The 24,218-nt window shown below is 42.5% G+C and overlaps 1 protein-coding gene and 3 non-coding genes across 9 annotated transcripts in view; all 4 read left to right on the top strand.

Moving 5' to 3' along the window:
• The window catches only part of ttll10 (tubulin tyrosine ligase like 10), a 210,345-nt gene that overhangs the window by 122,408 nt on the left and 63,719 nt on the right, over nucleotides 1-24,218 (top strand). The gene's annotated exons all lie outside the window — the stretch shown is intronic.
• On the top strand, nucleotides 13,404-13,503 carry mir200b (microRNA mir-200b). The gene has a single exon (NR_129909.1). It is a non-coding gene; the product is annotated as a microRNA mir-200b (primary transcript).
• On the top strand, nucleotides 15,413-15,505 carry mir200a (microRNA mir-200a). Its single transcript, NR_129908.1, has one exon. It is a non-coding gene; the product is annotated as a microRNA mir-200a (primary transcript).
• On the top strand, nucleotides 22,129-22,228 carry mir429 (microRNA mir-429). Its single transcript, NR_129970.1, is given in 1 exon segment — nucleotides 22,129-22,228. It is a non-coding gene; the product is annotated as a microRNA mir-429 (primary transcript).

The raw sequence follows: 24,218 nt of genomic DNA, 5'->3' as shown, positions 1-24,218 counted from the left end.
ACCAAATGAAGTCGGTAACCTGGGCGACGAATCGGTTGGTTTTATATTTCATGGGTACCGGAACGGCTGAGACTCAGATAAATGCCTCATTGTCTTTTCGTTCCATGTATTTATTCCGTCTTTCTAACGGTGTGGCCTTCTCCCCCTTGATCCGATGCCACGGTAAGGTTATCTCCCGTCTCAAACCCATTTTTTAAGACGGAGGCGAGCAACCTTTTCTCCCCATTTATTTCACGAGAACGGTGACCAAAATGACCCAATACCTCTCCGTTTCCCCGATGTACTTTACAATACTGTTGCTTATGACCACGCTGGCGTTTAAGTAAACGGCTAATAATAATAATAATAATAATTTTATTCTTATATCCCGCCCCATCTCCCCGGAGGGACTCGGGGCGGCTTACATGGGGCCATGCCCAGACACGACAGCACAAATCAGATAAAACATTAAACCGAGCAGTAAAACTTCAACATGATTAAAAACAGTCATAAAAGTCAATATACACAATAATATTAAAATCCCGATTTGGGTCAAAAGATGGCTACCGGTTAGCACAGGGGTCCCCAAACTAAGGCCCGGGGGGCCGGATGCGGCCCTCCAAGGTCATTTACCTGGCCCCTGCTCTCAGTTTTATAATATAATATTTTTATATCAGTTTTAATAATATAATATATTGTACAGTAGAGTCTCACTTATCCAACATAAACAGGCCAGCAGAACGTTGGATAAGCGAACATGTTGGATAATAAGGAGGCATTAAGGAAATGCCTATTAAACATCAAATTAGGTTATGATTTTACAAATGAAGCACCAAAACATCATGTTATACAACAAATTTAGCAGAAAAAGTAGTTCAATACGCAGTAATGCTATGTAGTAATTACTGTATTTATGAATTTAGCACCAAAATATCATGATATATTGAAAACATTGACTCCAAAAATGCGTTGGATAATCCAGAACGTTGGATAAGTGAGTGTTGGATAAGTGAGACTCTACTGTATATACATATAATATTGATAAAAATATTATAATGTTATACAATATAATACTAATAATAATACCATATAATAATATTAATTATATATTATATATTACATATAATATTACAGTATAGTGGTATCGTTCAATATAGTAATATATAATGCTAATATTGTGCTATGTTAATAATATAATATATTGTATGTACATACAGCTGCTCAGAGTCCCCTTCGGGGTGAGAAGGGTGGGATATAAATGTAGTAAATAAAGGTAGTAAATAAATAAATAATTAATTTTAGACTTAGGCTAAAGTCTGAAATGACTTGAAAGCACACAACAACAACAACAATCCTAATTAACTTGACTATCTCATTGGCCAGTAGCAGGCCCACACTTTCCATTGAAATCCTAATAGGTTTATGTTGGTTAAAATAGTTTTCATTTTTAAATATTGTATTGTTCTTTAATTGTTATTGCTGTATTGCACTACAAATAAGACATATGCAATGTGCATAGGAATTTGTTCGTATTTCTTTTCAAATAATAATTCGGCCCCTCAACAGTCCGAAGGATTGTGGACCGGCCCTCTGCTTTAAAAGTTTGAGGACCCCTGGGTTAGCATATGCTCCAGGGAACACGGCCATTTGTCTTGCTGATGGGCTCGGTGCCGAGAGTCGTAACAGGGAAAGGTGGCTTTAATATTATTTTTGCCCTTGTCAAAATTGAAAACTGGACGGAAAGAGTAATTTTTTATGTCTAAGGACAGGCCACCTTGGTTCAGGAAGACTTGGTGAGATGTTTGGAGTCGCTCTCGAACAATACGTGTATGTGGAGTGAAAGAAATGGGTTGTGAGACGGTTGTGATTCAGATAGCAACTTTGTATTTCCTCCTAAAGTCACATCGATAGCCCCCGGTGGTGCGGTTAAATTGCTGAGCTGTTGGAACTTGGATTCGAATCCGGGGAGCAGGGTGAGCTCCCGCTGTCAGCCCCAACTTCTTCCAATGTATTTTTTTTAATTTATTTACAGTATTTATATTCCGCCCTTCTTTCTCACCCCGAAGGGGACTCTATGCACATATACATGGCAAACATTCAGTGCCATTTGACAAACAACATAAATTTATTTATTTATTTACTACATTTATATGCCGCCCTTCTCACCCCAAAGGGGACTCAGAGCAGCTTACAAATTACAGTCACATACAATACATTATATTATTAGCATAGTACAATACTAGAATTAAATTACTATATTGTACTATATCATTGCATTATAATATTATTAGTAACATTACATTTAATATGTAATATATAATTAATATTATTATCAGTATTATTATCATATATATAGACAGACACAGAGGCAATTTGACATTTTCCAGCTTCCGGTGTCATGAGGTTATGCTCGATCCTGGCCACAGGGGGAGCTGCTGCTTCACCGTCCACTTGTGACACCGAGTCCTTGATGGAGTACTTTCTCATTCTTCTGCACGCTGCTGAAGTTAGTTAAATTAGCCTCCCTGCATAAAGTGGTACCTAAATTTCCTACTCGACAGATGCAACTGTCTTTTGGGCTGCATAGGTCAACACCAAGTCCTTGATGGTATTACTTCCTCATTCCTTTCCACACAAATTTATGGCGTTGTAAATTAGTTAAATTAGCCTCCCTGCATAAAGTGGTACCTAAATTTCCTACTTGACAGATTCAACTGTCTTTTGGGCTGCTTAGGTGTCAATTTTATAGGGTTGTAAATTAGTTAAATTAGCCCCCCCCCCCCCCAATAAAGCGGTACCTAAATTTCCTACTTGACAGATGCAACTGTCTTTCGGGCTGGTTACGTGGCAATTTTATGGGGTTGTAAATTGGTTAAATTAGCCTCCCCGCATAAAGTGGTACCTATGTTTCCTGCTTGACAGATGCAACTGTCTTTCAGGCTGCTTAGGTGGCAATTTTATGGGGTTGTAAATTACTGTATATACTTGAGTATAAGCCTATTTTTTCAGCCCTTTTTTTAAGACTGGAAAAGCCCCCCTCGGCTTATACTCGGGTGAAGGTCCTGCTTGGCTTATATTTGGGTCAGCTTATACTCGAGAATATATGGTACATTTATTATTTTTCTCTATTATTATTGGTATTAGTACATTTATTATTTTTCTCTATTATTATTGGTATTATTATATCTATTAATTTTATCTATTATTGTTGCTACTATTACATTTATTTTACTCTATTATTATTATTACATTTATTATTTCACTCTGATCTTATTATTATTATTATTATTGTATTTATTATCTTACTCTATTTATTATTACATGTATTATTGTCCTGCATTTATTATTATTATTATTACATGTATTATTTTACTCTATTATTATTAAAAGGATACATAAGCACATTTATGTTGAAGAAGATGAGAATAATGATTTGATCCGAGTTGGACAGTCTTATCTTAAATTTGATCTATATGTAAATGTTCAAAAACACTTAACCTACTGATGCCTCAATTAATGTCATTTTATTGGTATCTATTTTTATTTCTGAAATTTACCACCCTCGGCTTAGTTTTTTGGTGATAAAACTAGGTGCCTCGGCTTATATTCGGGTCGGCTTATGCTCGAGTATATACGGTAGTTAAATTAGCCTCCCTGTATAAGGCGGTACCTAAATTTCCTGCTTGACAGATGCAGCTGTCTTTCGGGCTGCTTAGGTCAACAGCGAGCTAGGATATTAATGGTTTTGCTTAACCCGACCCGGGGTTCGATCTCATGACCTCTTGGTCAGTAGTGATTTATTGCAGCCCGGCCCCGAAAACGTACAAATGTGAGTAGATCAATAGGTACCGCTCCAGCGGGAAGGTAACGGCTCTCCATGCAGTCATGCCAGTGGCCACATGACCTTGGAGGTGTCTATGGACAACGCCGGCTCTTTGGCTTAGAAATGGAGATGAACACCAACCCCTAGACTTAATGTCAGGGGAAAACCTTTACCTTTACTATAGCCTTTGGGGGATAGTAAAGGTAAAGGTTTGGAATGGAGAATGCCGACGAGTTGTGCCGTGTTGATCACTCAACAGGTCCCAAGTCCTTGAATACCTTCTTAAAGGAGAATCGGCCAACCGGGCGGAATTGCGGGCAGGGGAAATGCGCCGTGACAAAGCAGCAAACTGTCAATCATTTCATGTAATATTATTTTTATGACTGTAGCAGCATTAGGTAGGTAGGTAGGAGACACTGCTCTTTGGATTCTCGAGTGTCTCAAGTGTTGCCTTGGGAAGATTAACAACACGGCCGGATCCAGTTTCCGCTGCTGAAAAGCTGTGTTCTTAGCTGAGAAATCAAGAGGGGAGAAAAAGCAACAAAGGGACGGCTTTACTAACTATGGAAATGAACCTAATTGCTCCACTTTGTTAGCACGGATAGGAGAGGAATAGCATTGGCACCGTCCATTTAAGGCAATAATTATGGAAATAAATGCTTAGTTTAAGGCAGTCATTGTTAATCTTGCATATGTGAGGAGAATGGAGAGTTAGCTCTTCTCAAAAGACAATGATAGCAAAACATCTGTAAATCTTTGATGAATTTAGAGACAGCTGCTTAGTGCCATTGTAACTCAGTCCAACTTCAAACAAGGTCTAAGACTTGACCCTTGGTAGGAATCGCTGGGTTATATTATCTCTTGACATAATTCACTCATTTTGCAACCAAGTGGGAGCCGGAGAGTTGTTGTTATTTGTTCAGTTAGCATTCAAAAGTCATAGGGAAATCTACCAAGATAAAGTGTGAAATAGGACGAGGCTCAGTTCTGTCCATGGGATGGTACTGTAGCTTCATCTTCCTGCCAAAGAGCTTTGTAATTTCCTCCTTTTGATCGAATCACCAGCATTTTCCTGACATTTCCTTATGGATGCCTTAATACTGCCACTGTTTACTCACATTTTACTTTCGAATCGCTAGGTATGCATATAATATTAATACAAAATTTGTAATACAATATAATACTAATAATACCATATAATAATATTAATTATATATTATATATTACATGTAATATTATTAATAATATTACAATATATAGATATAGTACAATATGGTAATTTATTGCCAGTATTGTGCTATGCTAATAATATAATATTGTATGTCAATTTAATTTATAAGCCGCTCTGAGTCGCCTTCGGGGTGAGAAGGGCGGGATATAAATGTAGTAAATAAATAACAATAAATAAATAGGTAGGTGGAAGCTAGACTAAAGGCCAGGAGCTCACCCTGACCCGGGCTTCGAACTGTCAACCTTTCAACTGACAAGATTTATTGCAGCTGGTAGTTTAACCTGCTGTGCTAAAGCCCGGCCCTAAAATGTCTCTGTAAATACCATAAATACTCGAGTATAAGCCAAGTTTTTCGGCCCTTTTTTTAGGACTGAAAAAATCCCCCTTGGCTTATACTTGGGTGAGGGTCCTGGATGGCTTATTTACATGTCGGCTTATACCCAAGTATATATGGTACATTTATTATTTTTCTCTATTATTATTATTGGTATTATTACATTTATTATTTTATTGTTGCTACTATTACATTTATTTTACTCATTTTTATTATTATTAATACATTTATTATTTTACTCTATTTATTATTACAGTAGAGTCTCACTTATCCAAGCTAAACGGGCCAGCAGAACCTTGGATAAGCGAATATCTTGGATAATAAGGAGGGATTAAGGAAAAACCTATTAAACATCAAATTAGGTTATGATTTTACAAATTAAGCACCAAAACATCATATTAGACAACAAATTTGACAGAAAAAGTAGTTCAATACGCAGGAATGTTATGCTGTAATTACTGTATTTACAAATTTAGCACCAAAATTTCACGATATATTGAAAACATTGACTACAAAAATGCCTTGGATAAGCGAGTCTTGGATAAGTGAGACTCTACTGTATTGGTATTATTACATTTATTATTTTCCTCTATCATTATTGTTACTATTAAATTTATTTTACTCTATTTGTATTATTATTAATACATTTATTATTTCACTTTGGTATTATTATTGTTATTACATTTATTATTTTACTCTTTTTATTATTGCATCTATTATTTTACTGCATTTATTATGATTATTACATTTATTTTTTCATTCTATTATTATTAATAAGATACATAAGCACATTTACATTGAAGAAAATGACAATAATGATTTACCGTATATACTCGAGTATAAGCCGACCCGAATATAAGCCGAGGCACCTAATTTTACCACAAAAAACTGGGGAAACATTGATTCCAGTATAAGCCGAGATACCAATAAAATCGCATTAATTGAGGCACCAGTAGTTTAAATATTTTTGAATCTTTACATCAAACTGTAATTTAAGATATGACTGTTCAACTCTGATTAAATCATTATTCTCATCTTCTTCAATGTCAATGTGCTTATGTATCCTTTTAATAACAATAGAGTAAAATAATACATGTAATAATAATAATAAATACAGGAAAATAATACAAGTAATAATAAATAGAGTAAATTAATAAATGCAATAATAATATTTTTTTTTGTGTCAGGAGCAACCGGAGTTGCTTCTGGTGTGAGAGAATTGGTCGTCTGTAAGGACGTTGCCCAGGAGACGCCTGGATGTTTTTGATGTTTTACCATCCTTGTGGGAGGCTTCAATCATATCCCTGCATGGAGCTGGAGCTGATAGAGGGAGCTCATCCACATTCTCCCCAGGTGGGATTTGAACCTGGCAGCCGTCAGGTCAGCAACTCAACCTTCAAGTCACGAGGCTTTAACCCACTAAGCCACAGGGGCTCCTAGTAATAATAATAATAATAATAATAATAATAATAATAATATCAGAGTGAAATAATAAATTTATTATTAATAATAATAAAAATAGAGTAAAATAAATGTAATAGTAGCAACAATAATAGAGGAAAAATAATAAATGTAAAAATACCAATAATAATAGAGAAAAATAATAAATGTACCATATATTCTGGAGTATAAGCTGACCCAAATATAAGCCAACCAGGACCCTCACCCGAGTATAAGCCGAGGTGGGCTTTTTCAGTCTTAAAAAGAGGGCTGAAAAACTAGGCTTATACTCAAGTATATACAGTAATCACAGTTGGACAGTCTTATCTGAAATTACAATTTTATGTAAAGATTCAAAAACATTTAAACTACTGATGCCTCAAAATAATTGTATCGGTATCTGTTTTTTTATTTCTGAAATTTACCACTCCCAGCTTATACTGGAGTCAATGTTTTGTTTTGCCAGTTTTTTGTGCTAAAATTAGGTGCCTCGGCTTATATTCAAATCGGCTTATATTCGAGTATATACGGTATTTTGAAAAGTGGGTGATAGGTTTACGGTCCCCACAATGACTTTTGCGGGGCTTCCTCTCTAATGGTTGACAGATTTATATCCCCCTTCACGTTATCTTCACACCGACCCCAATACTTCAAGGGTGCATTAAAAATATATATATAAGCTGGTGGTGATGAATTTGCAAAGCATAATGGCTGCTTTCAGTCCCCTGACATCACTATGTGTGTTGTTGTATCGGCGAAAGAGGACAGTTCAATTGCCAGCCCTCTTTCATGACCGACTCATTAATTTCCGTTGTGGCTATTTGGGCCAATTTGTTCCCTGGCATGTCACCGCCGTTCGTTGGCATCAAAATAATAATCGCGCCCTGCCAGGGTGCCTTGACGCAAGCGTTTTAAATGAAAACACAACACAGACGCACGGCACACTCTTCATTAAGCAAAAAACATCAGAGAGCAGCCGCTGCTTAAATCCCCCCCCTCCCCTAAAAATATCTACAAATTAATGATGCCGGGTGAGGGGAGAGGATGTAAAAGAAGGGGAACGGAGAGTCTCTTTTGTAAGGCTAAATGGAACACGGCTGGCTGTCAATGGGATTTGATTTGCTTTATCTCTTTTGACAGTTACCTAATAGCTGGGAGGAGGAGAGGTGTAGCCAAGCACTTTGGGGGGAAAACGTAGAATAGTCGCTTTGCTAGATGAATTAACTACTTGCTTGTCGAGTCAAATTGCCTCTCTGAATATTCCCTTTCTAGGGAATGCTGATGTTCCTCATTCTCCACATCATGTCCTGGCACCAACTCAGTTATCATATTTACTCAAGTAACCCGGGCTAATGCCAGGTACCCAAGCTTGTGTGTGTATCTATATATATAAAAGAGTGATGGCATCAGGGCAGCGGACAAAACAACAAAACTACAGGCCCCCCAACCTCGAAATTTGACAACACAACCCATCATCCACAGCTCTAGGTTGATACAACAAAAAGAAAAGAAAAATAAAGTCCTAATTAGAGGGAGAGGAATAATTGTTTTTATCCAATTGCTGCCAGTTACAAAGCTAAGTTCCACCCACTTGGTCTCCTAGCAACACACTCAGCCCAGGGGACAGGCACAAGAGTTTGGAGAGACCCCTAAGGGCCATCCAGCCCAACCCTTTCTACTATGCAGCAGGACACAATGCAAGCATTCACAACACATGGACAACATATAAATACTATACAATAGTACACAGGGACATAGACCCCCCTCTATCCTCACCACTTTCACAGTACACAAACAACCAAATGCATACTAAACATAAGGACAGCCATACAACAGACATTCAATACCACCACTACCTCAACAAGTTCTCACCAACACCACCAGACAACGCCACAGCAAAGCGTGGCCGGGCATAGCTAGTTATATATATATCTATATATATAAAAGGGTAATGAAATTTCAGCCTAGGACAAAACAACAAAACTACACACCCTCGAAACACTAAACTTGGCAGCACAACCCCTTACCCATGCCTCTACGTTCATTCAACAACAAAAAAAGAAAAATAAAGTCCTAATTTATAATTGTTTTTGTCCAATTGCTGCCATTTAGAAGGCTAAGCTCCGCCCACTTGGTCTCCTAGCAACCCACTCAGCCCAGGGGACAGGCAGAGTTAGGCCTCACTTAGGCCTCTTCCACACTGCCTATAAAATACAGATTATCTGATTTTAACTGGATTATATGGCAGTGTAGACTCAAGGCCCTTCCACACAGCTATATAACCCATTTATAATGGACTTAATGTCAGGGGAAAACCTTTACCCTTTACCTTAAGTACCACCAATTCCTCAATATTTTATTTCCCATACCACCATACTTCGCCAAAGCAACGCGTGGCCGGGCACAGCTAGTATATATATATATAAGCTTGGGGACCCGGCGGTGCCTGAGTCATTTGAGAAAGGCATTGTTTGCCTGTGTTCAAAGTTTAGTCTAGATCCAGTCTCAGTTGGGTTCAGTTGATGTAGGGAACTACAACTCCCATATACAAGTCCCATCATCCATGGGTCATCCCCCTCCAAACACCGCCAGGATATAAAGTAGGTCATGGGGACTCTATGTGTCAAATTTGGTCTTGATCAGTCATTGCTGTGGGTTGACGTGGTCTCAGGAAGTGAGTGAGGGTACTGTAAATCCCATCATTCTTGGTCCATTGTCCCCCAAACCGCAGGAGGTCGTAAAGTGGGACATGGGAGATATGTGTACCAAGTTTGGTCCTGATGCATCATTGGATAGAGTAACTGTGGTCTGTTGGAGACAAAGTGTTTGAAAATACTGCAAATCCCATAATCCTTTGTGCATCCTCCCCCAAAGTGCTGCAGTGTGTAAAGATTGTCATTTGGGATATGTGTGCCAAGTTTGGTTCAGCTCTGTCATTTGTGGCAGTTGCTGTGGTCTCAAGAAGTGAGTGAAGCTACTGTAAATCCCATCATCCTTGGTCCATCCTGCCCCAGGACATAAAGTGGGTTGCAAGGGTTCTGTGTGCCAAGTTTGGTCCAGTTCCCTCACTGGTGAACGTCACAGTGGTCTGTGGGAGGCGAAGCGATTGAAAGTACTGCAAATCCCATCATCCATGGTCCATCATCCCCAACGGCACCAGGACATAAAATGGATAATGGGGGTTAAGTGTGGCAAGTTTGGTCCAGGTCTGTGCTTCCTGGCGGTCACAGTGGCCTGCGGAAGTGGCAGCCAATCAGAAAGCTGGCACATACTCGCATACCCACATACAAACATACATACATACAAACACTGACTTTTATTTTTTATTTATATATATATATATATATACACACACACACACACATACATACTAGCTGTGCCCGGCCACGCGTTGCTGTGGCGAAGTGTGGTGGTATGGGAAATAAAGTATTGAGGAATTGGTGGTAGTTAGTATATGTTATTTCCTAAAGGTTGTGAATATACATTGGCATTCTGGGTTATATAGATGTGTGGAAGGGCCTTGAGTCTACACTGCTGTATAATCCAAATCTGATGAGGAAGGGTCATTCTCCCCCTGGCTGCCTGTCAGAAGGGTAGCCCCCCTTTGTGTCATAGCAAATCTAAATAATACAGATTTTATAAGCAGTGTAGAAGAGGCCTAAGTGAATCCTGCCTCTCCCCGGCGCCATTGTGGCTGAGGAGGTTGCTATGACACAAAGGGGGCGGGCCTAAAGGGGGCGCTACCCTTCTGACGGGCAGCCAGGGGGAGAATGGCCCTTCCTCATCCTCTTTTTTTTTTTTAACTGAAAGACATAGATTGGATGACTATATCTTTTTGTGGCCAAATTTGGTGTGATTTGGTTCGGTGGTTTTGTTGTTTACTCCGTGAGAAAAACGCACATTACATTTATATGAATTTGGAATCCTGGGAACTTTTAGAAATCTTTGAGAAGCGCAGACGTTCTGAACTCGAACTGAGCAGATCACATCCTTCCCTGATTAATGTGTGGGTTGGAATGTAACATCCTCAGATATTGCACTCATTTGAACTCGAAAATACATTTCTAGGCTCCCCCCCAAAAATGCATTTCAACATGTCTAACTGTGTCGTTTGTGATTCCCGGTGTCAAAGGCTGCCGTTGCAATTTTGTGTCAGGCGTAGGCTGGCTGAGAATCTTTTCCACTTGCTGCACAGCTGAAATCTAATTGTTCCGCCAGTAAAAGAGGCAACGGTTTGCTTATATAGAATCCACACACATACACACAGTTTTCAAAATTATCAGCACTTCAGCCCAAGTTTGTTCTGGCTCTCCGAAAAAATGTAGCTCCTCATTATAAACATGGATTTATTACCGCCACTAATCAGGTTGTGTTTCTTTCCAGTAGCTGGAGCCATTTACTGAGATTCATGGTATTTCAGTATGAAATGTCATTTTTTTTTTTTTTTGCAAAGGGTCAGGCACTAAATCTGAGAAATGTATTTCCTACCAGATCTTCAAAACACATTTCGTAGTTGAAGGAAGGAATTAGAGTTTAGGGAACTGGTTTGTATCAGATTGTGGTTCCCAACCTGTGGTCTGTGGACCACCAGTGGTCCACAAGAACTAGAACATGGTCCGTGGCCTCACTGTTACTACTATGGATAATAACACAGTTCAACCAAAAAAAAATTCTTCGTTTTTAGGACTGTTCAGGTGTTATTTGGGGTGCTGATTGAGAAAATTGTATTGGGTAGACTACATCAGCTCTAGTATTGTGGTTCCCAACCTGTGGTCTGTGGACCACTAGTGGTCCCCAAGAACTAGAACATGGTCCGTGGCCTCACTGTTACTACTATGGATAATAACACAGTTCAACCAAAAAAAAATTTTCTTCGTTTTTAGGACTGTTCAGGTGTTATTTGGGGTGCTGATTGAGAAAATTGTATTGGGTAGACTACATCAGCTCTAGTATTGTGGTTCCCAACCTGTGGTCTGTGGACCACCAGTGGTCCACAAGAACTAGAACATGGTCCGTGGCCTCACTGTAACTACTATGGATAATAACACAGTTCAACCAAAAAAAAATTCTTGGTGTCTTCGTTTTTAGGACTTATTTGGGGTGCTGATTCAGAAAATTGTATTGGGTAGACTACATCAGCTCTAGATTATTAAATATGGTTTTCTGTGGGCAAATAATAATAATAATAATTTTATTTTTATACCCTGCCTCTATCATATTAGCCGCAGGGACTCGGGGCGGCTAACATGAGGCCAAGCCCAAAAATCACTATAAAACAGGATAAAATGCATACAAACAGATGTGACTACTGGATGGCATATGTTCGGTATCAGAAACTAGAGCTGATGTAGTCTATCCAATGCAATTTTCTGAATCAGCATCCCAAATAACCAAACCGAATCTAAAGTTGACCAAAAACTGATTCATCATCCTTTTGATATTCATGTTGGAGAGTGGTCCCTGGTCAAAGTGGTCCCTGGTCCAAGTGGTCCCTGGTCCAAGTGGTCCCTGGTCAAGTGGTCCCTGGTTGAGTGGTCCCTGGTCCAAGTGGTCCCTGATGAAGTCGTCCCTGGTCCAAGTAGTCCCTGGTCAAGTGGTCCCTGGTTGAGTGGTCCCTGGTCCAAGTGGTCCCTGATGAAGTGGTCCCTGGTCCAAGTGGTCCCTGATCCAAGTGGTCCCAGGTCCAAGTGGTCCCTGGTCCAAGTGGTCCCTGGTAAAACTGGTCCCTAGTCAAGTGATCCCTGCCCAATGGTCCCTGGTCAAGTGGTCCCTAGTCAAGTGGTCCCTGATCAAAGTGGTTCCGGGTCAAAGTGGTCCCTGGGCAAAGTGGTCCCTAGTCAAGTGGTCCCTGGTCCAAGTTGTCCATGATCAAGTGGTCCCTGGTCAAAAAATGTTGGAAACCACTGTTCTAGGGTCTCTAAGGGAATTACAGAGTTGAAAGGGTCTACATAGGCCATCAACTCTTCTGAGAAGTAGTCATCCAACCCCAGTTTAAACATCTCCAAAGGAGAGTCCACCACCATCCACGGCTGTTCTTTTTTATGCTTGAAAGAATCTTTGTCCTTGTAACGTGAATCTGTTTTTATATTCTGTGGAGTAGCAGAAACAAAGCTTGCTCCATCTTCCCCATGGGATCCCTTCAAGTACTTGGTGGTGGTTTTCATGTCATCTCTCAACTTCTCCCATTTCTCTCTCCTCCATCCATGTTTCCTCTTGACCTTCAACTTCAACTTAGTTCAGAGTGCAAAATCCTTAGGAAAGGAGGGGAACGGGCAGAACCTAGTATGCTGAGACATTTAGCATTTGTGTTCTTCCGTATTCATAATTTTTGCTGTCTTGACTCTCATATGTGTCCCAGATTTCATTTGTGGAATAGTGAAACCTATGTAACTGTTGTGGAAAGTAGAATACAAGCTGATAACTGACTTAGTTATTTTGTCTAGTTGTATTCTGCCCAATAGTCAAATGCTCTATGGTTCCAATTTTGTAGATAGAGACATTAAGTTTGTGGACTTTCCTACGTTATGTTTTCAATGCTATCCTCACTCTTTGTTCAGTGACTTTTTTTGGCCAATGAGGTACATGGTTTCTTGCTCAAACCATCTTGGGAGGTCATTGCCATCTTACTGGGCAGCATTGGATGTTTTCTGTCTTTCTAATACTGCCTGGTAATGATGATTGTGGCCTTCTCACGCCCAGCATGAAACGTTGTCAGAGAATGCAGAAACCAAAGGATTAGTATGAATGAAATAATGATTTAATTGTGGTTGTTAATCAACCAAAAGTACAACTCGGGTTTGGCAATGTTTGTTTTCCTACATGGACACCCCAACCATTAGTTGGACCTTGTGATGAGAGTTCAACTCATTGAGTAGGCCTTTTGTTAGTGCTCAAGACTTATTGGTTGGACCTTCTGTTAGAACCTCAAAGTGATTGGCTGGGCCTTTCGAGACCCTTACTTAGAACCTTTGACCCATTGATTGAGACCTGAAAACCTTCTGGTTGGGTTCTGAGCCCCAAGACTCATTGTCCACCACCCTAACAAGACCGTGATTCTCATTGTGGAGAAAATCCTTGGATTTCCTTCTTCACATCTTAGTGCTTAACAAATCCCATCAGAAGCTTCTTTTCTGACAACTGAATGCAGAGGTTATCATCACGCATGGTTCACACTCAGGATTGGCCAGGTTCTACCTGGACTTTGGAGCTTCCTTCTTCAGGTTTGGAAGTTCTATTTAGCTATGAGTGCTAAGATCCAGTTTAGATCCTCTCCCTTCTTCCCCTATTCTTCTTGAATTGGTCGAATTTTGACTCTCCATGTGTTTGGGACTCCAACTTCCAGAAGCCCTGACCAGCTTGTCCATTTCTCAGGAGCTTCCAAAATGCCTGGAAGTCCACCACTGTTTTAAGCCATGTAAACAAGTGGCCACCTCCTTGTCTTGTGGAGCCATTTTCACAAACTGCACAAATAATGGAGCTCTCTGGCCACTAGGCATGTCCGATCGATGAAAAAAATGTTTCAATTCTCGTTTCTAAAGTAGGGAGTGCTGGCGCTTCGATATAGAAAGTATTTCCGATTTTTTCACCCAAAAATTTCGGATATTTCCGAAAATTCGTAATGATTCTAAATGTTTCTAAAATGGCGGATGCGCATGCGCAATCGCTACACACCGGGCTTGTATGGCAATCTTCCATGTGGACGCAGAGGACGTTAGCCCCCATCTTTGCGTCCATCGTGGAAGCTTCTGATTGGCCGGGGAGCGGCAGCCATGTTAGGCTGCGCTAAGCTCCCATTCAAGGTAGGTTGCAGAAACAATTTTTTAAAAATATTTTTTAAATATATTTTAAAAAATGTTATGGGGGGAAAAAAATTAACGAAACATTAAGAGACAATTAGAGAATGGGCCAATAATGGTTCAAATTACATTGCTGGTTGCGCTGTGAGACAATGTCTCGGAATGCGTATCAAAAAGCGAGAACAATCTGAAATAATTCCGATATACAATTCAAAACGATTTTTTGGACATGTCTACTGGCCACTATCAACACCTACCTCCAAACTTCTTCCCCGGCCAAATTTCAGGATATACTAGTTGAATATTTATATGTTCAAAATGTTGGTTAGAACTGACTCGGATAAATCGTGCAACTTCTGGACAGACCTTCCCACTAAAACACACACCCGAGCAATACACCCCCAAGGCAAAACGGAAGTGCGCAAGCCATCCTCCGGGCCTTGGTGATTAAAAGAGACTGTAAATAATGATTTACAGGGATATCTTTGCAAGGGTGTTATTGCCGTTAGATATTTTCACCCTGATGACAGGTGTTCCTCCACACCTGGCAGGTGCTAAACCAGAAAGAAACACCAAAAGAAAGAGAATATCCTGACCCCCTTCCTTTCCTTCCTCCTCCCTTTCATCTGTCTTTGTGAGATGCAGCCAGACCTTTGTTTCCTGAGAGTCTTTGGGTTTTGATTCTTCTCCAAAAACAGTTATCTCCAAGTTAAAGATTATGAGGTAGGCCAGAGATTTCCACACAGAATGGACTTTCCGCAAGAGAAACACAAGGACCTTCATGGACTTTGGATCCACCGACAGCTACTACGATGATGGTCCTCTGTGGACATCTTACTAGACAGTGCTGGATTGTGTGCTCTGATTCTAACACTGTCTGGTAACGATGTTCAAAGGGTGAGCCGAACTTCTACAGTCAACAGAAGACTTCAGATTTCCAGAATGAAAGTGATGACATCTCCGAAGGGTGCTAGGTTGGGTTGGAGGCTTGGGCCTGGAAGGTTCTGGAAGAGGGTCTACTTGAAGACACCTTTTGGCCTTCGTTGTTCTCTTCAGTCTCAACTGAATGGTGCTGGAGGATGATCTAGTTGAAGGTCCTGGAGGAGGGTCTAGTTGAAGACACCTTTTGGCCTTGGTTGTTCTCTTCAGTCTAAACTAAAAGATGCTGGAGATGGATCTAGTTGAAGGTCCTGGAGGAGGGTCTAGTTGAAGACACCTTTTGGCCTTGGTTGTTCTCTTCAGTCTAAACTAAAAGATGCTGGAGATGGATCTAGTTGAAGGTCCTGGAGGAGGGTCTAGTTGAAGACACCTTTTGGCCTTGGTTGTTCGCTTCAGTCTAAACTAAAAGATACTGGAGGAAGGTCTAGTTGAAGGTCCTGGAGGTGGGTCTAGTTGAAGACACCTCTTGGCCTTGGTTGTTCTCTTCAGTCTTAACTGAAAGATGCTGGAGAAGGATCTAGTTGAAGGTCCTGGAGGAGGGTCTACTTGAAGATACCTATTGGCCTTGGTTGTTCTCTTCAGTCTAAACTAAAAGATACTAGAGGAAGGTCTAGTTGAAGGTCCTGGAGGTGGGCCTAGTTGAAGACACCTATTGGCCTTGGTTGTTCTCTTCAGTCTTAACTGAAAAGTGCTGGAGGAAGGTCTAGTTGAAGATCCTGGAGGAGGGTCTAGTTGAAGACACCTATTGCCTTTGTTGTTCTCTTTAGTCTTAACTGAAAAGTGCTGGGGGAAGATCTAGTTGAAGATCGTGGAGGAGGGTCTAGTTGAAGATACCTATTGGCCTTGGTTGTTCTCTTCAGTCTCAACTGAATGGTGCTGGAGGATGATCTAGTTGAAGATCCTGGAGGAGGGTCTAGTTGAAGACACCCTTTGGCCTTGGTGGTTCTCTTCAGTCTTAAATGAAAGATGCTGGAGAAGGATCTAGTTGAAGGACCTGGAGGTGGGAAATTGGCATCCAGATCCATACCATGCAACTGTGATGGTCTAGTTTCCATTCTCCATGAGCCTTGTGTAGGAAAACAGACATGATCATCTTAAAGGAAGGACGTGGAACAGAATCAGAATCTAGTTTCTAATACAGAACACATGTCATCCAGTAGTCGCCATCTACTCGGCCACAGAAAACCATATTTAATAATCTAGAGCTGATGTAGTCTATCCAATGCAATTTTCTGATCAGCACCCCAAATAACCCCTAAATGAAGACACCAAGAAAGCTGCATTGGATAGACCACATCAGCTCTAGTTCTGATACAGAACACATGTCATCCAGTAGTCGCCATCTACTCGGCTACAGAAAATCATATTTAATAATCTATAGCTGATCTGGTCTATCCAATGCAATTTTCTGATCAGTACCCCAAATAACCCCTAAATGAAGACACCAAGAAAGCTGCATTGGATAGACCACATCAGCTCTAGTTCTGATACAGAGCATATGCCATCCAGTAGTCGCCATCTACTCGCCCACAGAAAACCATATTTAATAATCTAGAGCTGATGTGGTCTATCCAATGCAATTTTCTGAATCAGCACCCCAGATAACCCCAGGAACAGGGCTAAAAACAAAGACATCAAGGCGCCACATGGACCAGTTCCACTCGGGGAGGGAGGAGGAGGAGAAGCAGCAGTCAGGAGGCATGTTGTGGATAGTCAGCCTCTCCCCTCCCATATTTTAGTTCTTGGGGACTACTGGTGGTCCACGGACCACAGGTTGGGAACCGCTGATATAGAGAAATGTTATATGAATGTGACCCAGGATCTGATTAATTTGGGAGACCTTGATTGGTTTGCCATGGCCGGTTGGAGTGTTGAAATGCCTTTGCTTCCCAAAAAAGGCCCCTCCGTTGCTGCCCTGCTTGCCAGAACAAGCTCTCCCAACGAAGCCTGGGTGTGGTGTAAAGAAATCTATTGACTCTTTGCAAGTTCTCAAATAAATCATTCTTCAGGGAAAGGAGGACGCCGGGGAAAGGTCGCTCCCAAGGCAAGCGAGGGGACAGTTTATCTAAGGTTGTGGCCAAGGGTGTGCTGATCCAGGAGCCATTCGGGAGTTTCAATGTTCAGGTGCAGGAATGTTATCTTTGTGATTATTGTGGGGTGGAGCTGCCAAGCAGAGCCCGGTTCCTGGAGGGGCCTAATTGGGTGTGACCTCGGGCGGCTCACTGGGCTGCAAGACGCATTGCGGCACGGCGAGTCACTCAGGTGTCTCCAAGCAGAACACCAAGAGGCTGAGAAACGTTTGGGAGCTCAGCGACTAAATAATAACCCATTTTTGCTCCAAAGGGGTAAGAGAAGAGCACATTACAAGCTGTAATCCAGTGATTCCCAAAGTGGGCGCTACCACCTCCCTGGTGGGCGCTGGAGCAATCCAGGGGGGCGGTGATGGCACCTATTAGGACATGGGGCCAGAGGAGGGGCGTGGCGTCTTCCCAAGTGCCGGAGACAGAGCTGAGAATCTTCTATACCTCTCCTGAGGCGCTTGTTGGGACACAGAGGGCAGAGCTAGGGGTGGGGGCGGGGCCTCCTTCCAAGAGCCTGAGACAGGGCTGAGCCTCTATATTTCTCCTAAGAGGCCTTTTAGGACTAAAGGGTGGGGCTGGGGTGGGGGCGGGGCCTCCTTCCAAGAGCCTGAGTCAGGGCTGAGCCTCTATACCTCTCCTGAGAAGCCTTTTAGGACTAAAGGGCGGGGCTAGGGGTGGGGGCGGGGCCTCCTTCCAAGAGCCTGAGACAGGGCTGAGCCTCTATACCTCTCCTGAGAAGCCTTTTAGGACTAAAGGGCGGGGCTAGGGGTGGGGGCGGGGCCTCCTTCCAAGAGCCTGAGTCAGGGCTGAGCCTCTATACCTCTCCTGAGAAGCCTTTTAGGACTAAAGGGCGGGGCTAGGGGTGGGGGCGGGGCCTCCTTCCAAGAGCCTGAGATAGGGCTGAGCCTCTATATTTCTCCTAAGAGGCCTTTTAGGACTAAAGGGCGGGGCTAGGGGTGGGGGCGGGGCCTCCTTCCAAGAGCCTGAGACAGGGCTGAGCCTCTATACCTCTCCTGAGAGGCCTTTTAGGACTAAAGGATGGGGCTAGGGGTGTGGGCGGGGCCTCCTTCCAAGAGCCTGAGACAGGGCTGAGCCTCTATACTTCTCCTTAGAGGCCTTTTAGGACTAAAGGGCAGAGCTAGGGGCGGGGGCGGGGCCTCTTCCAAAGAGTGGGAGACAGGGCTGAGCCTCTATACCTCCTCTGAGGCGCTTTTTAGAACACGGGGGCAGGGTATAAAGGTTCAGCCCCATCAGGCACTTGGGAAGAGGCCCCGCCCCCTATGTCCTGGCAGGTGCCGCAGGACAGGGATAGATGCTCAGCCCTGTCTCAGAGCTCGTAACTCTGCCCACCTCAATCCTGGCCACTCATTTGTTTCTGATCCAGAACATATGCCATCCAGTAGTCGCCATCTGCTCATCCACAGAAAACCATATTTAATCATCTAGAGTTGGACGCAGGGGCGCCTTGTTGTCTGTGAAATTTTGGTGAGTATGCCATTGGTCCCATCAGTTTGGTGAGGCTTTCAGGAAGAACAGTGGCTTGGAACGGAAAAGCGATTTTTCTGTCTGGACTTGAGGGCCCGCTGTTGATGGACGGCTGGCTCTCCCCCCCTCTTCCCTCCTCGATTTATTGCTCCAGCAAAAGCTATATAGCTCCAGGAGATGGGTGAGCGAGAGGTGGGCTTGACGTTTAGCCTCTTTGTTACTGATTAACTCTTGGGGAGTAGTTGCGGAAATGGTGAGGATTGTGGAGTGACCCTGCAAATTGACTTCTAATAGGTTTTGAACAATCGGACTTTGTCGAGAAAGCAGGCAAAGCCTATAAATATGTACAACAACAATGGCGGTAGATGGTCAAGTAGCAATTCTATGCAAACTGACAAAACAGATGATTGAAACCACCAGGAACAGGACCACAATAGCACAATTATAAAAAGCAACTGTGTTGTCGAAGGCTTTCATGGCCGGGATCACAGGGTTGTTACATGTTTTCCGGGCTGTATGGCCATGTTCCAGAAGTATTCTCTCCTGATGTTTCGCCCACATCTATGGCAGGCATCCTCAGAGGTTGTGAGGAATATATATCCATGTTCCAGAAGTATTCTCTCCTGACGTTTCGCCCACATCTATGGCAGGCATCCTCAGAGGTTGTGAGGAATATATGTCCATGTTCCAGAAGTATTCTCTCCTGACGTTTCGCCCACATCTGTGGCAGGCATCCTCAGAGGTTGTGAGGAATATATGTCCATGTTCCAGAAGTATTCTCTCCTGACGTTTCACCCACATCTATGGCAGGCATCCTCAGAGGTTGTGAGGAATATACGTCCATGTTCCAGAAGTATTCTCTCCTGACGTTTCGCCCACATCTATGGCAGGCATCCTCAGAGGTTGTGAGGTAAAAGCAACTCTGCTTTGTGGAGAGAGTTGGCTGGACGTTGTGTGCCATTTGCTGGAGACTAGTCACCTTCCTTTTGTTGTCGAAGGCTTTCATGGCCGGAATCACTAGGTTGCTGTGAGTTTTCTGGGCTTGCCTAGTTCCCAACAGACCTCACAACCTCTGAGGATGCCTGCCATAGATGTGGGTGAAACATCAAGAGAGAATTCTTCTGGAACATGGCCAGACAGCCCAGAAAACTCTTTGCAACCTAGTCACTAAAACTAAGAACATGAGAAGAGCTGTGTTGGATCAGATCTATAGCCTATCTTGCTTCTTCGGATACATCTGCACTGTTGAATTGATGCAGTTTGACACCATGACTCAATCCTATGGAATCATTGGGAGTTGTCATTTTTGCAAGGTCTGTAGTAGTCTCTCCCCAAATTCCAACTCCCAGGATTCCACAGCATGGGAATCCCAAGAGAGCTCTACCAGATGTCTCTTGGAAAGCTCAGAAGCAGGACAGGCCAGGAAATGATATCCAAGGGAAGGTTACTTCTGTCTGGGAAGTTGTCCAAACTAGAGGTGGACATCTGGCCATTTTGAGGGACATTTTTGCCGGCCTACATGACATCCAAGGAAGTAGGAAATTTACATCCAGATCCATACCATGCAGCTGTGATAGACTAGTTTCCATTCTCCATGAGCCTTGTGTAGGAAAGCATACATGATCATCTTAAAGCAGTGGTTCCCGAACCACCAGTGGTCCCCAAGAACTAAAATATGGTCCGCGGCCTCACCGTTACTACACTGTTGCAGCAAGAGCAACTAGTCTCGCAAAACTTTCTTATAGTGCCGAGGCAACGGGGATGTCGGGAAGAGTAGGCTGACTACCTACAAAACAACAAGCCTCCTGACTGCCGCTTCTCCTACTCCTCCTCTCTCCCCCTGAGCGGAGCCGTTCCATGTGGCGCCTTGGTGTCTTCATTTTTAGGCTTCTTCTTGGGGTTATTTGGAGTGCTGATTCATAACATTGCATTGAATAAACCACATCAGCTCTAGATTATTAAATATGGTTTTTGTTGGGCGAGCAGATGGCGACCACAGGACGGTATATGTTCTGTATCAGAAACTAGAGCTGATGTGTTCTATCCAATGCAGTTTTCTGAATCAACACCCCAAATAACCAAATTGAATCTAAAGTCGACCAAAAACTGATTCGTAACCCTTTTGGTACTAATGTTGGAGAATGGTAAAAAAAAAAAGGTTGGGAACCACTGTCTTAAAGGAAAGATATGGAATAGAATTGTCCAAATTAGCAGACACTAGCTGTGCCCGGCCACGCGTTGCTGTGGCTAGGACTTAATTTTACTTTTCTTTTTGTTGTATGAACGTAGAGGCGTGGATGAGAGGTTGTGCTGTCAATTTTCAAGGTTGTGGGGCATTTAGTTTAGTTGTTTTGTCCGGTGCCATGATTCCATTACCCTTTTATATATATAGACTAGCTGTGCCCGGCCACGCGTTGCTGTGGCTAGGACTTAATTTTACTTTTCTTTTTGTTGTATGAACGTAGAGGCATGGATGAGAGGTTGTACTGTCAATTTTCAAGGTTGTGGGGCGTTTAGTTTAGTTGTTTTGTCCGGTGCCGTGATTCCATTACCCTTTTATATATATAGATAGCTATGCCTGGCTACCCGTTGTTGTGGCTAGGACTTAAATTTTTCTTTTATTTTTGTTGTATGAACGTAGAGGTGTGGATGAGAGGTTGTGCTGTCAATTTTCAAGGTTGTGGGGCGTTTAGTTTAGTTGTTTTGTCCGGTGCCGTGATTCCATTACCCTTTTATATATATAGACTAGCTGTGCCTGGCCACGCGTTGCTGTGGCTAGGACTTAAAATTTTCTTTTCTTTTTGTTGTTTGAACGTAGAGGTGTGGATGAGAGGTTGTGCTGTCAATTTTCAAGGTTGTGGGGCGTTTAGTTTAGTTGTTTTGTCCGGTGCCGTGATTCCATTACCCTTTTATATATATAGATTTGGTACCGATAGAAAGAGGGTGAGAGATGCCAGTCTTCCCAGCATGTCGAAACATTGAGTCCTTGTTTCTTCCACCTGCAGCTGATATGGATGACAATTCCCAACGCCTGCTGATCGCTGTCTTACCAGACAAAGTTAGATCTTAGCTATCCCCGTCTAATACTGTCTGGTAATGCCGTCGATCGCATTGGCAATGTCTTCGCTTTGAAAGAGAGAGGAGAACGTGTCTCTCGCTGCTTTAGCTGGATAGGGTTGGGCCAGGGAAGGGCCCACTTTCTCCGGGTGCCATTTGCGTGTCATCAATGTACTTTTTACAGTTGGTTGGTTCAAAGTACACCGTTATAACTCCCGGATCGGCTTCGTAAAGGCATAAAAGCCCTGATAAGGTGGTAAGAGGTTATGGACTCACACGGACTTGTTTGCCAATTGCAGGCATGTCTTGCTCACGTGGTATTTCCCGCTCTTAAAAGCTGCTCCCTTTTAACGTATGCAATTCAAATAAAAATATGATTTTTTTCCCACTCAGGCTTCGATTGGATTCTTTTTTAAATAATAAAACCCTTTAAGCTGTGTGTTTCCTTAAACAGTATTGTGCTGAATGGAACTTTTTGATCAGGTGTCTAATATGGATTCCAAAGCATTTCAGCTCAAGGAGGTCAACAACAACATACCGTGTTTCCCCGAAAATAAGACAGTGTCTTATATTATTTTTTGCTCTCAAAGATGTGCTAGGTCTTATTTTCAGGGGCTGTCTTATTTTTCCATGAAGAAGAATTCACATTTATTGTTGAACAAAAAAAATGAACATTACATACTGTACAGTAGTTGTCATCACAAACCAGCATAACCAGACAAACTGCGAATCCTATCAAGAATTTCTTGTTACTACTGTTATTTCCATGTACAACACTCTATGATACGTACATTTACTAATCCTGCATGCTCTGATGTTCTGTTCGGCGGGGATGCCTACAAACAAAAACTTTGCTAGGTCTTACTTTCGGGGGAGGCCTTATATTTAGCAATTCAGCAAAACCTCTACTAGGTCTTATTTTCTGGGGGTGTCTTATTTTAGGGGAAACAGGGTATTGCGGCGTATAGCCAGAGCCGCCCCTAGATGATTTTAAAGAGTAGGCAAAGAGAATTGTGGCACCCCCCCCCCCCGCCCAAATTTTGGCACCCCCCCCAAACCAATAGCTCAAAAAAAAAAGCATTGCAACATTCACACATCATGCGAACCCGGGAGCACCTCAACTGCGCCCATCGAGAACATGGCAAGTGCCTAGTTGGCCTGGCAGTTGAACCGCCTCTGCGTATAGCAATGGAGTCCCAATTTCCCACGTTTCATGTGGCGCCTGAAAGTGAGGGCGCCTTGGTGTCTTTGTAGTTTAGTGAGAATTTTAAAATTTATTTATTTTATTTATTTACAGTATTTATATTCCGCCCTTCTCACCCCGAAGGAGACTCAGGGCGGATTACAATGAACACATATATGGCAAACATTCAATGCCAACAGACAAACAACATACATTTGACAGACTCAGAGGCATTTTTAACATTTTTCCAGCTTCACGATTCCGTCCACAGGGGGAGCTGTTGCTTCACCGTCCAGAAGTGGCTGTACTTCCTCATTCCTTTCCTCGTGTTTTGCTGGCAGTTTTATGGTGTTGTAAATTAGCCTCCTGCATAAAGCGTCCCTAAATTTCCCTAATTGACAGGTGCAACTGTCTTTCGGGGCTGCATAGGTCAACAGCAAGCCGGGGCTATTAATGGTCAGAGGCTTAACCCGACCCGGGCTTCGAACTCATGACCTCTTGGTCAGTAGTGATTTATAGCAGCTGGTTACTAGCCAGCTGCGCCACAGCCCGGCCCCTCTCCCAAAACTACAAATCCTAGGAGTCCACAGCTATGGGGCTTTTAAGTTGGAGAGCAGTATTTTGATGGCATCGTGTGATATACTCTGCAGACTCCGAGTCTCCAGGGACAAATACGAAACCCATTGTTTTGGAGCAAATCAGGGGAGAGGTTCCGCAAACACTCGGAGGGGGGATCGCTCTCAATTAGGGAGCGATTTCATTCTTTTTCCAAACCTGTCTTGAACCACATGCCCACCTTTAATTCATGATTAATAGGCATGTCCAATCGATGAAAAAAATGTTTCAATTCTCGTTTCTAAAGTAGGAGGC

Source organism: Anolis carolinensis, unplaced genomic scaffold, assembly GCF_035594765.1.
Source record: "Anolis carolinensis isolate JA03-04 unplaced genomic scaffold, rAnoCar3.1.pri scaffold_15, whole genome shotgun sequence".
NCBI classification, from domain to species: Eukaryota; Metazoa; Chordata; class Lepidosauria; order Squamata; family Dactyloidae; genus Anolis; species Anolis carolinensis.
This window is presented reverse-complemented; position numbering and strand designations above follow the sequence as displayed.